A 16,261-nucleotide genomic window follows, 5' to 3' on the forward strand; every position below is an offset into this window, starting at 1 on the left:
AAAGGAATGGTAAATCTCTAGTACTATTTTCCAAATTGTCTTTTGGGCATGACCAAATGAAGAGTAACTACAGCTCTACAAAGCAACATTTATACTTAAGAGAATTACACTACAATTTTATACACACACACACACACACACACACACACACACACACACAATGAAACTTCTTTAGCCTTTTTCAGGGGAAAAAAAAAGAGGGGGTAGAGAAGACTGGAGGAACAAGACGGCACTTACTCTAGTATCAACACTATTGTGGTGATGTGTCCCAAAGAACTAAAAATTACTTAAAAAGATGAAGAAACGCCGGCAAAGCCCTGACTTGTTTTCGCCACACCTAAGATTGTTCCTTAGGCATTGTGCTAGAAACCCTGGAGGAGTTATCCTGCTGTCTTTAATTTCCTGCCTCAACAGGCCCTCCAGTTTGAACAAACCTGCTGAACTGCTCAGATCTCTTACGGTATTGCCTTGGCACAGCACCGCCTTTTTTTTTTTTTTTTTTTTTTTGCGGTCATTTCTCTTACGGTATTGCCTTGGCACAGCACCGCCTTTTTTTTTTTTTTTTTTTTTTTGCGGTCATTTCCAAGAGTGACAATCTGTACTCCACACTGGTGTGGCAACCAGACCATTTCCCTAAGGTACTGAAGGCCGGACTCCCTAAAAGCTCGGAGTCCTGCAGGTCCCGCCTGGAAGCCGCGCTCTGAAACAATGTGAAAACAGCCGCGCGCCCCGCCGCGGGCTCGGGAGGGGAGCGCGGGGCCCCAGCTCGGCCCGGCCGCGCCCACCCCGCCCCGGCCCCCGCCCGCCCGCCCGCCCGCCGCCCCTGGAGGCCCGGCGCCGGGCACCGGCTCCGCAATGCGGGCGGGTCCCCGGACAGAAGCCGCCGGGAAAGGCTGGGCGCCAGGGTCCGCGGCCCGGGGCGGCCGGCAGCGGGCTGGAGGCCTGCGCCGCGGACGGCGCTTCCACCCGCGACAGCCTCCGTCCGCAGGAAGCCGAGTCCTCGTACCTCCTCGGGGACCGAAAACCGCCGGTGCCGCCGCACCCGCCGCCGCCGCCGCTCGCTCATGGAGAGCCCGGGCCGCCGCCGCTGCCGCCGCCGCCGCATGGACTAGAACCGCCGGCTGCCTCGGCCTCCCCCGGCGAGAGCGGTGGGCTCCGGCACGGCCCCCATCGCACCCGCCGCGGCGGGAGCCACGGCAGCTCCGGCGCCCAGGCCCGACCCGACTGGATCCGCCGAGCCAGGACCGCGGGCCGCGTTGCTTATTACGGAGGAAGATTCGGCCTGACCTCCGCCTCCCTTCCCCCAGCCCCCAGTTCCCAGACGCCCGGCGGTGCGACTGCGCAGGCGCAGAGACGCCCCCGTCAGATGTTCGTGTGTCGGGGGTGTACACCGCATTCAGTTTTACCCAATGGGAGCGAAGATCAGGTGCGGGGGGCGGGACCTCGTAGAGCGGGGCGTGGTCCCAGTGTCGGAGGAAAGGTGGAGCCGTCCAAGTGGGCGGGGTTGCACGGAGGTGGAGCTGAGTGCCAAGCCCCTTAGGCTTTTTGAGGTCTGTACCATTTTTGGACCTTCCTTGATTTGTTTGATTCTAGATCTTGCCTTCTCAAATTCTTAACTTGGAGGGGAAAAGCTTTGTTTTCTCAGTTTGTTTTTAATTATTCAAGTTTTTTTTTAATATAAATTTAGGAAAATTTTGAATTAGTGTATTAAATGCTGTCTGTAGCTGTCTGTAATGCTCAGTCAAAATGCTGTAATTTATAATAGAAGTTAACATCATTTAAATAAATTAGATAGCTTTAATTCCTGATGAAAATGTTTTGGTTTGGATATGATAAGACTCTACACACGAAGTGACAGCCAAAAATTTAACCTCGAGTTGCTTAATGCTGTAGTCTGTGGGCTCAACCATAATAGCTGTTCAGTAGACCTTGGTTCTTGTATTCCTCTTTAAGAGTCAAAGCCCACATGGCTTTGCTTCTGTAGAACACAGACCACCCTGGAAAACTACCTCCACCTACAATTAGAAATGGGATAATGTTGAGATTTTCCCTATCTAGTCATTCAACAGATGATTGTCTGGAAAGTGAAGTGCAACGGTTAGAGCACACAATTCAGAGAGCTCATTGTCAGCCCAGCACATCATTGTGGTCCTTAGTCACAGTGGAGGTAGAATGCCATCTTGACCAATGTGATGGTCAGCCAGACTGTGGACCTCAGACCTCTCTCAAGGAGTCTTGTGATGGAAGGATGAAGGCTGGGAGAGAAGCTTGACTTATGAAGTTAATTACTGCTGGTGGAGGTGGGAATAAATGGATATCTCTCAGAGCAAAAGGGGAAGAAAGATGGCTCTGCCCCAACCAAAGGAATTAATAATTGTGTCAAAGTCTGCTCTTTTCTGCCTTTTCTTATTATGGTATTTCACAAATGAGGAAACTTAGGCTCATTAAATAACTAGTGTGTATTGAAATTCACGTGCAAAAAAGTTCACTCTCAATATTAAAACCATTCTGCAAGTAAAAATTTATTTAAAATGTTTATAAGTTGGATTATATGTTTAATTGACAATCTCTCATGAGACATGGAATTCATTTTATACTTTTTGGGTCATTCTCTTCCAGTAAACAGATCCAATAATGGTGGTTGTTACCATTTCTGGAGAATATGAGATATAGCAGGGCCCATTAAATTCGGCTGAGGGTTGGCTAGGGAGGGGAATCATGAATTCCTTGCATACTTGGATAACTCACAGACCTCACTGAAGCCTTTAACCCAGATTTTCATTCTGCTTCTTTTCTGCTCCCCTTAAAGTCTGATACCTGAGTTGCAGTTTTTTAAAAGACAACTTTATCCAGGTATAATTGACAAATATATAGAACATATTTAAAGTATATAATTTGATAAATTTTGACATATGTATACTCTCTTGAAACCATCATGTGAATAGATCCATCATCCTCAAGTTTTCTCATTCCCTTTAAACTTTTTCCCCATCCCTCTTTGCCTCCACACCTAAGCATCAACTGATCCATTTTCTATGATGATAGATTCATTTGCATTTTCTAAAGTTTTATATAAGTAGAATCAGACAGTATGTATTTTTTTTGGGGGGGGGTGGTGTCTGGTTTCTTATACTTAGCATCATTATCTTGACATTCATCCATGTTGTTCTGTGTATCAATAGTTCATTCCTTTTAGTTTTTTTTGCTATATTCCATTATGTGGATGTACTGTAATTTATTTATTCACTTACCTGATGATGGACATTTGCATTGCATCTACTTTTGGGCTGTTACCAATAAAGCTACTATGAACAGTGTTTACAACTGTTTATATGGCCATACAGGAATGGCCATATAAACAGAGTTACAGTTGTTTGTATGTAAAAAAAATGCAGGTTATGATGATTGGAGTAGCTTTATTGGAATATTACAATGCAACTGTAAGCCTACTTTGACCAACCCTGTATATTTCTATTTTTTTCTGGGGTAAAAATCTAGAGGTGGAATGATTAGATCTCATGGAAGATGTATGTTTAACTTTGTAAGAAACTGCTGAATTGCTTTCCAGAGTGGTTGTACTATTTTATATTCCCGTTAGGAGGGTATTCAAGTTTTATTTCCTCCATAACCTCACCAGCACTTGATATGTCAATAATTTTTAATTCAAGCTGTTCTAATAGGTATATAGTCATATCTTGTGGATTGAATTTTCCTAGTGATTAATGAAGTTGAGCATTATTTTATGTGCTTATTTGCCATCTGTATATCTTTTTTTGGTGACGTGTCTGTTAAGATCTTTGTTCCATTAAAAAAATTGGGTTGTGCCTGGCCAGAGTGGCTCAGCTGGTTGAGTGTCTACCCGTGTACCAAAGGGCTGCTGGTTTCATACCCAGTCAGGGCACATACCTGGGTTGTGGGTTCGATCCCCGGTTGAGGCACATACATAAGGCAACTAATAAATGTTTGTTTTTTTCTCTCCCTCCCTACTTCCCTCCCTCCCTCCCTCCCTCCCTCCCTCCCTCCCTCCCTCCCTCCCTCCCTCCTTCCCTCCCTCCCTCCCTCCCTCCCTTCCTCTCTCTAAGCATGTCCTAGGATAAGGATAAAAAAAAAGCTGGGTTGTTTGTTTTCAGAGTTCTATATATATTTCTGGAAACAAGTTCTTCATCAGATATAGGCTTTACAAAGATTTTCTTCCAATATGTGGCTTCCCCCAACCCCATTCTCTTAACAGTACATTTTTTAAGAACATAAGTTTTAAATTTTAATAAAGTTCAAACTATTTTTTTTATGGTTGTGCTTTTAGTGTAATTTCTAAGAAATCTTTACCTACTCTAGGCTCACAAAGACCTTTTCCTGTGTTCTTCTAGAATTTTTCTTATTTAGGCTGTATATTTAGGTCTATGATATATTTTGAGTTAATTCTTTAAAAATTTACCATAGCCACAATTTAAAATTCAAAAAAAATTATTGGTGAGAGAGATGAGAGAGAGAGAGAGAGAGAGAGAGAGAGAGAGAGAGAGAGAGAGAAAAGAGAAGAGAGAGAGAATCAATTTGTTGTTCCACTTATTTATGCATTCATTGGTTGATTCTTATATGAGCTCTGACATGGTATCAAATCCTCAACATTGGCATATCAGGATGATACTCTACACAACTGAGCTACCTGGCCAAGGCTTGAATTTATTTTTTAAAATATATATTTTTATTTTTTTAAAATATATTTTTATTGATTTTTTACAGAGAGGAAGAGAGAGGGAAAGAGAGCTAGAAACATCGATGAGAGAGAATCATCGATCAGCTGCCTCTTGCACACCCGCTACTGGGGATGTACCCGCAACCAAGGTACATGCCCTTGAGCAGAATTGAACCTGGGACCTTTCAATCTGGAGGCCGACGCTCTATCCATTGAGCCAAACCGGTTTCAGCAAGGGGAAGGAATTTGACTTCACCTTCTGATGGGAGAAGTGTCAAAGGATCTGTGGACATGTTTTTAAACTACCACACTTATGTAACCAGCTCTCTTTTCAAGAAACAGAACATTACCAATACTTCAACCTCACATTCCTATCATTACCTGCTGCCCCAAGCGTAACCATTTCCCTTATTTCTATTAGCATAGATTGCCTATTTTTGTACTTTATGGAAATGAATCCTGCAATATGTACCTTTTGTGTCTAGCTTTTTCCCCTCTCAGCATTGGTTGTGAGATTCATCTATGTTGTTCCATGTAGATTATTCTTATTACTGTTTAGTATTCTATTTTGTAAATAGCACATAATGTTTTTTGTCCTATTTATTGTTGACAGGCATTTGGGCAGTTTCTAGTTTTTGGCTAATATGAGAGGTTTTGATTTGAAATTCTACTCCATGTGTTATAGTACTTATGTGTATTGAGAATATGTGTAGGAGTGAAATTACTGGGTTTAGGGTATGCATATATTAAATTTTAGTAATACTGTTGAACAGTTTTCCAAACTCTGCCACCTGGTAATTTTGAACATGGTTTCTTAATACTAGGTTTTATGCTTGAAAAGGGTACACAAAATCCTCTTCAAGATGTATTAATAATGTGCTCCTCAGATTGTGGATAGTTATTATTGACAGACAAGGCTGGGCTCAGCTATCTCTGTTTACTAGAATGTGGCTTCTCCAGCATGGTGTCTTCTCACATGGGGACTCAGGTTTGTAACAGCAAGTGTTACAAAGCAAAATCTGCATGGCCTTGTTGAACTAAACTCATAAGTCTAGCCCAGTTTTTGCATGAGAAATGAATTCTTGATTGCATTTCTTCAATCACAGAATTGTCATTAATCAGAATTTAGATAATTTTATTTTTTAAAAATTGTATTCTAAATTTAGTAACTGTTTCACTAACAAGTTAAGGTTGAAATTCTTTATAATAATGAGAATGGGTTTACAATCAATTCAAATTTTTCATATAAGTATTTAATAGTAATGTTTTTCTTTTTTTCTTTCTTTTTTTTTTTAAAAATATATTTTATTGATTTTTTTACAGAGAGGAGGGGAGAGAGATAGAGAGCCAGAAACGTCAATGAGAGAGAAACATCGACCAGCTGCCTCTTGCACACCCCCTACCGGGGATGCGCCCACAACCAATGTACATGCCCTTGACCGGAATCGAACCTGGGACCCTCCAGTCCGCAGACTGACGCTCTATCCACTGAGCCAAACCGGTTTCGGCAGTAACGTTTTTCTTTAAACATACACAGATTTTGATCTATTTAATAAGTAATTTTGGGACTTATATTAATATTAGTAGACTATTTTTACTATTATGTTTCCAACATTTTATTTGTGCTTTGAATCTATAAACTTTGTTGGTAAGTGTTAAAAGAGTTCCATCAGCCTTCTGACAGACTTCTCACATTTATTATGTTATCTACTGCCCTTATCCTCCAGCAAAAACTTACCAGGCTGGCGAGGTCACATTCTGGTCAACAGAAGCCAAGCAGTCTAGACCACATGTGTCAAACACACGGCCCGCGGGCCAAATCCAGCCCGCCAGGCCTTGCAATGTGGCCCGCACCGAGCTGTCATCACTGCACTCCGCTGTCAGTTTATGACATTGTCAGTTTATGACTGTTCAGTAAACCATTCGGCCCGTGATTTAGGCTGGATTTTAGATTTTGGCCCCTTCTCTGATTGAGTTCGACACCCCTAGTCTAGACACTCTTGCCATGGCATCAGATATGTGAGTGAAGCTGTCTTGAACCCCACTAAGCCTCTCATTTACTAGGAGTGGAAAGATAACCTAGCTAAAACCTGCCTAAATTCCTGATTCTTTTAATTGTGAGATATAATGAAATCATTGGTTTAAGCAATTATTTTTGAAGTAGTTAAACAACATTAGATAAGTAGGACAAAATTTGGGGTGCTGTTGTAAAAAACCCAAAATGTGGCCTTGTCTTTGTGACAAGATGTCAGATAGAAGTTGAAAGGACTTTGAGAAGACTGTTAGTAGAATCCTCATGGACATGGAGGAAGGTGTCAGTGTGGACTTAAAGGAAAATAAGAAAAATTTTACTGGAAGATAATGGAGGACCTTGTTGTGTCATGGCACATGCTTTAGAAAATTTTATAATGTGGATAATTATGTATTTAATGAACTGACGAATCCTGCTTAGGAGATTTGGAGATAGAATGTTGAATGGGTCAACTGTTTTTTGTTTGTTTTTAACTGTGAATCATAAAGTATGGGTAGACAAAGCTATACTAGAGAAGGAACTATTCAATTTCAAACAGAATTTAGAGGAACAAGATCTGAAAATGAAACTATTTCTCATCCTTAGTTTCTCCCAGCAGAACAAACTCAAAGTAAAGTACAACCTCAGGACAAAAATAAAATCTAAGGCCCTGTTAGAAAAGCATGGATTCAAGGTAGAGATGAAGCCAAGGTTATGTTCATAAAACTTTCTGTTAAGAGTTCAGAAACAGATAAAAGGGCTTGTAAGATGCTTAAAGATTTATATTGATAGTATAAACTCTCTCTCTTAAACATTACAATTTCTAAGAATCTTTGGGACATTGCCCCACAGCAACCTCACACGGGTAGCCCAAGGTAGAAAAGGACTTATTTAGAAGGAATTTGTGGATGTGACTTTTATCTATTATATGAATTAGGATATAAATTGATACACACACACACAAAAAAAAATTGATGAAATTTGTACAGTAATTATATCAGCTTGGACTTAAATCCCCCACACCACCCCTAAAACCAAAACAGAGACTTCATGAAATGAAGAGAGAATTTTGGACTTTCAACCGTCTATGGGCAGGAAGCAGGCTGAGCAGGCTACACAGCTTCAGAAATGGCATAGCTCTGACTGACAGAGGAATGGTGGCATGAGAGATCCCCTTGAGCTCTTTCCTCGAAATGTTAACAAGTTAACCAACTATAATTCAATGAAGAATTCCCTGCTCAATACAGAGGCACATCTGAGAGACATGCACATTGAAACATCTAAAGGCAGGTAACCAGGAAAAAATGTGCAAACAAGAAGGGTGGAAAACTCAGATGGCCCACAGATGCAGCTCTGCAGCCAAGAGCTTGTGGCTCAGCCTGGAGAGGGGAGGAAGCTGGTGGTAGCAGGCGCTTCCCTCAGGAAGGACAGAGATCTGCAGGGGGCAGTCCAGCAGGGCAAGTGGATGGAACAGGGACTAAGCAAACAGACACCTGACAGAGCATTGGGTTTTGCCATGAGGCTCTCCACTGTGGGACTGGGTAGTGGGGTTTCAGACAAAGAAACAGAGCTCTGCTATCCTAAAACTCACTGTTCCCTTTGTTATTGGATCAAGGAGTACATTACCTGCAAACCAAGAACTATTGCAGTAGAACTGCTGTTTCCCTCAGTGACTGATCCACAGGTGGGGTGCATGTGGTGGGTCCCCACAGAGGTCAGGGGTCTCCATTATAGTGAGAGCAAAATAAACTCCATTCCTAAACAGTGCGGCTGTACTGTCTTAAGGATGCCATAGAGGGCAAATCTGGGAGGCCATGGGCGTAAAAAACCTTGTGATTCAGTGCCATCTACGGGAAATAGTAGAAAGACCTCTTCAGAGAAAGATGTTATAGGACATTAATATAAATAGATATACATGCCTAGACTAAGAAGAACAGCAAATACCATGAATGACCACAGTAATGAGGATTATTAAAAAGAAAATGAAGCCCTGACTTGTTTAGCTCAGTGGATAGAGCATCAGCCTGCAGATTGAAAGGTTTCAGGTTCGATTCTGGTCAAGAGCATGTACCTTGATTGTAGGCACAAACCCAGTAGGGGGTGTGCAGGATGCAGCTGACTGATATATTTCTCTCTCATTGATGTTTCCAGCTCTCTATTCCTCTCTTTACCTCTCTGTAAAAAAAATCAATAAAATATATATTTAAAAAAATGAAAAATTCCATAAAGCAAACTGGAAGACATGTAAATATGTGATAAAAATGACAGATTTCAAGTTCACAGTTCTGAAAATACTCAATGAGATGTGAGAAAATTCTGACAGGCAATGCTATGCACTGAGAAACAAATCAATGAGCAAAACAGGTAGTTTACCAAAGAGATTGAAACTTTAAAAAAGAACCAATCAGAAATCCTGGAAATGACACATGCAATTAAGGAGATTAAGAGTGAACTACTGAGCATAGAAAACAGAGCCAACCTGATGGAGAAAAAAATTAGTGATATTGAAAACAGGAATCTAGAAATGATGCAGAGGGAAGAAGGGAAGAAGGCGTAAGAATAAAGAAAAATGGAAGAGCTCTGTGAGAACTATCTGACTACACCAGAAAAAGCAGTTTTAGAATAATAGGAATTCTGGAAGAGGAAAAGAGGGAGAAGGGAACAGTGTCTATTCAAACAAATAGTGGATGAGAACTTCTCAAACATATGGAAAACACTAGATCCTCGAATCCAAGAAGCAAACAGAACACCTAGTTACTTGTATTCAAAGAGGCCCTCTCTAAAGCATTTTGTATTAAAACTGTCAAAAATTAACGACAAAGAAAAAATTCTCAAAGCAGCCAAGGAAAATAAGGAAGTTACCTACAAAATAAAATTTCATCAGAATTTCATCTGACTTCTTAGCAGAAACTCTACAAGCCAGAAGAGAGTGGAATCAAATATTCAAACATGTGAAAAAGAGAAATTACCAGTTATAAATAATATATCCAGAAATATTATACTTTAAATATGAAGGAGAAATAAAGACATTCTGAGACATAGAGAAGCTGAGGAATTTTATCATCAGAAATTCTCCATTGCAGGAAATACTTTAGGGAATTATTCTACTTGAAACAAAGAAGATAAGGCCACAACACTACATATAAAATCACCAAAAACCATATAGCATAAGCAGGGATAATTTGTGACAATAAAAACTTAAAAGGGGAGGGGACATAGATATGAACTGGAAAAGAAGAATGAAGATTAGATGCACTCAAAAGAAAAATAAACACCTGTATATATGCAGCTTTATTTTTTATAAACATAATGATAACCACACAAAACATCCATAAACCAGGACACATAGCTTAAAAAAAGAATTATGGAATATCACCAAAACAACAAACAAACAAACAAATAACAAAAACAACAAAACCCAACATATAGAAACACAAAGGAAAGAACCAATGGAGGTACAGAGCTACCAGACAACAAAAGATAAAATGACTTTAGGAAATGTCACAACTTTATGTTCATTCATACAACAATAATTACCCTAAGTATAAATGGTCTGAATTCACCAAAAAAGAGGCACCGAGTACCAGAGTGGATTAAAAAAAAACACCACAATTATATGCTGCCTATAAAGACAGATTTAAAGAGTAAAGAAAAGATTGATTCAAAGTAAAATGGTGTGGCTCAGTGGCTCAGTGTGGGCCCATGAACCAGGAGATCACAGTTTGGTGCACATGCCTGGGGCACATGTCCAGAATGTGGGCTCCATTCTCAGGAGGGGGCATACAGGAGACAGCTGATTAATGATTCTCTCTCATTATTGATACCTCTATCTCTTTCACCCTCTTCCTTCCTCTCTAAAATCAATAAAAAATATTAAAAACAAAGAAACAAAAAGACCAAAGTAAAATGGCGGATAATGATTCTCTAAGCAAATATCCATACTTATACCTCGCAAAATAGATTTCAAGGTAACAAATATAATAAGAGGTAATGATGGAAACTTTATAATGAAAAGGGGACACTATATAAAACACACACACATAACACTTCTTAATATATTACACCCAAAGAGCAAGCACTGAAATATATAAAAACAACTATTCACCGAACTAAAGGGAGAAACAGATCAAAAACACAATCATAGGTGGGGACCTTAGTACTTCATTGACAGCTCTAGACAGAAAAATCAATAAAGAAATATCACTCTTAAATGAAACACTAGGCCAAATGGACATAATTGACATGTATAGAAGATTTTTTCCAGTGCACATGAAACATTCTCAAAGATACACCATATGTTGGGTCACAAAGCTAGCATCAAAAAATACAAGAAAACTGAAATTATACCAAGTATATTTTTTGGCCATGATGCTTTAAAATTAGAAATCAACTGTAAAAAGGAATAAAGAAACCCACAAATATGTAGAGATTAAACAACATACTTCTAGCAAATGCTTGGGTCAAAGAAGAAACAAAAGATGAGTGCTGGAAGCTATGCATTGTCTACACTATCATGAAAGTGCAAACAGGAAACCCAGAGGGCTGATGGACCTTGAGCTTTGGCAAGGACTAAAAGCTATGCACCAATTGGTCTGTTGAGACAATGGTGGCTCATGCAATTTCCTGACCTAATAGTATCAAAGTGAATCTTTACTAATATTTACTGACCGTTAAGATAATCTATCTGCTACCGGAATTGCCTGCTGACTAAGGGCAAGATGTGTACTCTAAAAGTGAATAAAAAGCTAACTGGGTCTGGGCTCCAGTGAAGCCTTTTTGCTAGAGAAAGACTCTCCGCCTGGCCCCCTGTAATTTCCAAATTCATATTTCTTGTCTAGTATCTCCATTTGTGTGCAGCCCTTCTTCAGATCCTAAACCCTAGCTGTGCAGGTTGTGACTTTCACAGATGAGGTCAAAGGATATATGGAGACAAATGAGAATGTTAATACAAAATATCAAATTTTCTGGGATGCAATGAAAGCAGTAAAATGTGGGAAGTTTATATCAATACAGGGCTATCTCAAGAAATAAGAGAAATCCCAAGTAATCAAGCTAACATTACATCTGAAAGAAATAGAGAAAAGAACAAAAGCAAGCCAAAGTCAGTAGAAGAAAGGAAATAATAAAAATTTGAGCAGAATTATATAAAATGGAGAACAAAAATGACTACACACACACACACAAAAACAACAACACAAAAAACAAAAACAAAACAAAACAAAATACCCCCACAAAAAACAAAGAACTGGTTCTTTGAAATGATTAAGAAAATTGACAAACCCCTGACTAGATTCACTAAGGAAAAAAAGGAAAAAGCTCCATAGAAACAAAATCAGAAATGAGAGAGAAGAGGTCATCACAGACATCAAAGATACACAAAAGATCATACTAGAATATTATGAAAGACTACATGCCACCAAATTCAATAACTTAGAAGAAATGGGTAAGTTCTTAGAAATATATAACCTTTCTAGACTAAATCATGAAGAATTGGAAAATTGAAATAGACCAACCAGCAGTAAGGAAATTAAAACAACTATAAAAAAAGCCCTCCACCTCACTCAAAGAAATCCCATGTATAACATAAAAGATGGAAATAGAGTGTCAGTTGAAATACAAAACAAAAACAAAAACAAAAACAAAAATCTCCCAAAAAATAGAAGTTGAGGAACAAATGGCTTCAGTGAATTCTACTAAATGTTCAAAGATTTAAAACCAATCCTCAAACTCTTCCCAAAAATTGAAGAAGAAATAATACTTCCTAACACATTCTAAGAGGCCAATATAACCTTGGTACCAAAATCTGGCAAGGATAACACACAAAAAGGAAAATGAAAAACCAGTATCTGACAGATACAGATATAAAAATCCTAAACAAAAAACTAGCAAATTTAATACAAGAGTACATAAAAAAATAATACATCATGATAAAGTGGGGTTCATTCCAGGGGCACAAGGATGGTTCAAAATACTCAAATCAATCAATGTAATATACCACATTAAAAAAAAAAAGGATAAAAATAATATCATCTTATCAATAGATGCAGAAAAAGTATTTGATAAGATATAACATGAATTTATGATTAAAATGCTCAATAATATAGGAATAGAATGAAAGTACCTTGACATAATAAAGGCCATCTATGATAAAATCTTAGCTTATGTCAATCTTGATGGTGAATAATTGAAAGCTTTTTCTCTAAGATCAGGAACAAGACAATGATGTCCACTCTCAACACTCTTATTTAACACAGTGCTGGGAGTTCTATCCAGAGCAATGAGGCAAGAGAAAGAAATAAAAGGCATCCAAATAGGCAAGAAAGAAATAAAACTGTCACTTTTTGCCAACAAAGTGACTCTATGTATAGAAAACCTAAAGACTTCACCAAAAACCTAATTAGAAACAATAAACAAATACAGTTAAGTTCCAGGATATGAAATCAATGTGCAAAAATCCATTGCCTTGCCTGGCTGGTATGGCTCAGTTGTTGAACATTGATCTATGACCCAGGAAGTCAGTTTTATTCCAGCTTAGGGCTTACCAGAAGGGAGTCAGCCGAGCAATGATTCTCTCTCATCATTGATATTTCTATCTTTCGCTTCCTCTTCCTTCCTCTCTGAAATCAATAAAACATATATTAAAAAAAAATCCATTGCCTTCCTTACATTAATAACAAAACTTCAGAAAAGAAAAAAGAAAAAAAAAAAAAAAACCAGTTCCTTTTGCAATTGCAACCAAAAGAATAAAATACTTAGGAATAAATTTAATAAAGAACATGAAAGACCCATATATTGAAAATTACAAAGCATTAGTAAAAGAGGTTGGCTCAGCCAGTGCTACTCAGTGGTTGAGCATTGACCTATGAACAAGGAGGTCATGGTTCGATTCCTGGCTGGGGCACATGTTTGGGTTATGGGTTCAATCGACCCCCAGTGTGTGGCATGCAAGAGGCAGCTGATTAATGAGTCTCTCTTATCATTGATGTTTCTATCTCTCTCTCCCTCTCCTTTCCTCTCTGAAATAAATAAAAATATGTTTAAAAAAATAAAAGAGGTTGAAAAAGACACAACAAAAAGGAAAAGTATCCCATCTTCATGTATTGGAAGAATCAACGTAGTTAAAATGGACATATTATCCAAAGCAATATACATATTTAATGCAATCTCCATCAACATGTCATTGTCATATTTTCAAGAAATGGAATGAGAAATCATCAAATTTGTATAAAATTACAAAAACCCCTAAATAATCAAAGCGATCCTGAGAAAAAAGAATGAAGCTGAAGGTATCATGTTAACTGACTTCAAATTATACTACAGAACAATGATAACCAAAACAACATGTTAGCTGAAACCGGTTTGGCTCAGTGGATAGAGCGTCGGCCTATGGACTGAAAGGTCCCAGGTTCAATTCCAGTCAAGGGCAGGTACCTTGGTTGTGGGCACATCCCCAGTAGGGGGTGTGCAAGAGGCAGCTGATCAATGATTCTCTCTCATTGATGTTTCTAACTCTCTATCCCTCTCTCTTCTTCTCTGTAAAAAATCAATAATATATATATATATATATATATATATATATATATATATATATATATATATTGTTATTAGTAGAGAAAGAGATACACAGATTAATGAAACAGAGTAGAGAGCCCAGCTATAAAACCATGTATATATGGACAGATAATTTTTGACAAAGGAGCCAGAAACACATTGGAGTAAAGATAGTCTCCTCAATAAATAATGCTGGGCTGGGAAAACTAGAAAGGCACATGCAAAATAATGACACTGAATTACACTTTGATCCCCATATACAAAAATTAGTTCAACATGTGCCAAAGCCCTAAATATAAGACCTGAGACAATAAGTTACATAGAAGAAAATATAGGAACCAAACTTATGGGCCTTGGTTGTAGTGAACATTTTAGGAACTTGACCCAAAGGCAAGGGAAGTAAAGGCAAAAAATAAATGAATGTGATTATGTCCAACTAAAAACCTTCTGCACAGCAAAAGAAACTAACAAAACAAAGAGACAGTCAACCAGATGGGAGATAATATTTGCAAACAGTAGCTCTGACAGAGGTTTAATTTCCAAAATACATAAAAAAGAAACTCAACACCAAACACAAACAACCCAATCAAAAAGTGGGCAGAGGGAGGGCTACAAATATGGCAGAAGATCATGTGGAAGCTACATTGAGGGATCACAGTACCAAATTTTAAGAACACTAGAGGCCTGGTGCATGGAATTTGTGCACTGGTAGTGTTCCTAGGCCTGGCTGGCAATCAGGGTCATTCAGGCCTTCAATTTCTGTGTGCTAATTTTGTAGCCTGTTACATTGCCTCCCGACCTCCCTGCCTCCTCCTTCCCTTGCTCCCTCAGTGCTCCACTCCCACAGCTGGTCAACTGCCATGCTCTGTACTGCCCCTGGTGGTCAGCGCATATCATAGCAAGCGATTGAGCTCCCAGTTGAACTCCCGAGGAGACACTTTGCATATTAGCCTTTTATATATATAGATACCATGATGGACAATGTAGATGAAATGGAAAAATTCCTAGAAAAATACAATGTTTCAAAATGGAATTAGGGAGAATCAGAAACCTGAATAGGTCAATAATAAATTATGAAATTTAAGCAGTGATAAAAAACAAAATGAAACAAAAACACCGCCAATCTAACAAAAGCCCTGGTTTAGATGTCTTCACAGGGGAGTTTTACCAAACATTCAAAGACCTAACATTCATCCTTCTCGAACTATTCTAAGAAATCCAAGAGGAAGGAGCACTTCTAAGCTCTTTTTATGAGGCCAGCATTACCCTAATCCAAAACCAGATAAAGACACTGGAAGAGAATTACAGGCCAATATCCCTAATGAACACGGATGCCAACATTCTCAACAAAATATTAGCAAATTGGATCTAGCAATATATTTAAAAAAATCATGCATCATGACCAAGTGTGATTTATTTCAGGGATGCACATCTGGCACAGTATTTGTAAGTCAATAAATATGATATATCACATAAACAAACTGAAAGACAAAAATCACAGTCATAAAAATAGATGCAGAATAAGCATTAGATAAAATCCAACACCCATTTTTGATAAAAACTGTCAGCAAAGTGGAAATAGAGGGATCATACCTCAACATAATAAAGACCATATATGACTTACCTACAGCCAAAATCATACTCAATGAGCAAACCTAAAACCATTACCTCTAAGAACAGGAACAAGACAGGGGTGTCCATTTTCATAACTCTTACTCAAGATAGTACTGGAAGTCTTAGTCATAGTGATTAGACAAGAAGAAAACATAATAGGCATCCAAATTGGAAAGGAGGAAGTAAAACTGTCTTTATTTGATATGATATTGTACATATAAAATCCTAAAGACTCCACCAAAAAAAACTATTGGATTTAATAAATGAATTCAGCAATGTAACAGGCTACAAAATTAGCACACAGAAATTGAAGGCATTTTTATACACCAATAATGAATTCTCAGAAAGAGAAACTAAATAACAATCCCATTTACCATTGCAATGAAAAAGTT

At 38.6% G+C, this 16,261-nt stretch overlaps 1 protein-coding gene and 1 long non-coding RNA gene across 4 annotated transcripts in view; both read right to left on the minus strand.

The window, feature by feature from the left end:
- Nucleotides 1–1,134, minus strand: part of DORIP1 (dopamine receptor interacting protein 1) — a 42,090-nt gene extending 40,956 nt beyond the window's left edge. For all 3 annotated transcript variants that reach the window (XR_014795140.1, XR_014795141.1, XM_084885358.1), the window contains exon 1: nucleotides 1,007–1,134. The gene's annotated coding sequence lies outside the window, so the exon portion shown is untranslated. The remainder of the gene's footprint in view (nucleotides 1–1,006) is intronic.
- The window catches only part of LOC311623442, a 764,210-nt gene that overhangs the window by 38,551 nt on the left and 709,398 nt on the right, over nucleotides 1–16,261 (minus strand). The window lies entirely within an intron of this gene.

This window comes from Pipistrellus hanaki (assembly GCF_964339955.1).
Source record: "Pipistrellus hanaki genome assembly, chromosome: 1".
Lineage (NCBI taxonomy): Eukaryota > Metazoa > Chordata > Mammalia > Chiroptera > Vespertilionidae > Pipistrellus > Pipistrellus hanaki.